This window comes from Propithecus coquereli, unplaced genomic scaffold, assembly GCF_000956105.1.
Source record: "Propithecus coquereli isolate 6110/MARCELLA unplaced genomic scaffold, Pcoq_1.0 Scaffold111, whole genome shotgun sequence".
NCBI lineage: Eukaryota > Metazoa > Chordata > Mammalia > Primates > Indriidae > Propithecus > Propithecus coquereli.
The window spans coordinates 5,432,217-5,433,861 of record NW_012135081.1 but is presented as its reverse complement, the minus strand read 5'-3'; positions in this window follow the sequence as shown (position 1 = coordinate 5,433,861).

The following is a 1,645-nucleotide window of genomic DNA, read 5'->3' as shown; positions in this document are numbered from 1 at the left end:
GAATATCTGCTTATCTTGTTTGTCAATTTTCAAGTTTAGAACAACTCGAGGAGTTCAGATTTGGACATGGTTAAGTTTGAGGTACTTACGAAATACTAAAATAAAGAAGTTTGTGTCTTAGTCTGTATTCTATTGCTATAACAGAATACCATAGACTGGGTAATTTATTTAAAAAACAAATTTATTTCTTACAGTTCTGAAGGCTGGGAAGTCCAAAGTTGAGAAATCGCATCTGGTGAGGGTTTTCTTACTGTGTCATAACATGGCAGAGGACATCACATGGCGAGAGAGCAAGAACATGCCATCTCAGATCTCTCTTCTCTTTTTTTATAAAGCTACTAGTCCCATCATGGGGCCTGCCCTGATGACCTTATCTAATCCTAATGACCTCCCTAAGCCCCCACCTTTTAATACTGTCACAATGGCAATTAAATTTTAACAGGAGCTTTGGAGGAGACACTAAAACCATAGCATAAGTCAGCTGGATATATAATGAGAAGAGAGGTTTCTGGAGTTCAAGGCTTACTTATAATAGATGAAGGTGTGAGAAAAGATAGTTCACCCAGGGAAGATATGCAGAATCAGAAACGAGTCAACAAGAAACCCTTAGAAACATTGCTATTTAAGGATTGATCAAGGAAAAGATATCCATAAAAGAGGAGCTATTTTGATTGGAAAAAGAAAGTTACAAATAAAAACCAAGTGAAGTTTGTCTCAAGAAAGAGGCTGTAGTCTTCAGTAACATATGCCATAAAATATCCAGTTGGAAGGAGAATACAAAGTATCGTTGTATTTGCAGCTAGATAATGATTACTAACCTTGATAAGAGTATTTTTATTTGTGTGATGGGGTTTTAAAATATTAGTATGAAAAATGATTAAGAAATGAAGAAAAGAAGGTAGATAAAGGGATCAAGACATTCTAGGGAGTGTTTTCCCCTCCCCCTAGGATGGAGAAAGTTTATGTGTACAGTAAATATTTCCTGAAGGGAAAGAATCAGTAGAATGGAGAGGCCATGGCTCCAGAGGGAAGGGTGTGGGATCACTGGAGAACTAGGATGAGTTGAGATACAAAGTACTTTTTGAAGGCGCAGCCATAAAGTAGTGTTACAGATCTTTGAGATTAGAAGAAAGCAAAAATGATAGGCGTGAATACGGCTATATTGGTCATCTGGAGAGGAAGTCGAGGAAATTTCTGTCTATTGGATTCTCTCTTTTTCCTGTGGGAGTCATCACTAAAAAGTGTGAGGCAGGGGAGCATAGGAAAGATTTGAGAATCCCATTACAGAGAAAGGACAAGAGAAACATTTATTTATAGAAACATGATATCTGAATATGTGAATAATGTTAGGCTCAGCTCAAGGTGCAGAACATGAATTAGTGGGGGTTTGGCGATATCTTCCAACAGTGTTCAGCAATTCATTCAAAAGAACACAAAAGATTAAAAATAAAAGTATATATATAGGCCGGGCGTGGTGGCTCACGCCTGTAATCCTAGCACTTTGGGAGACCAAGGCGGGCGGATTGTCTGAGCTCAGGAGTTTGAGACCAGCCTGAGCAAGAGTGAGACCCCGTCTCCACTAAAAATAGAAAGAAATTAATTGGCCAACTAAAAATATATAGAAAAAATTAGCCGGGCATGGTGG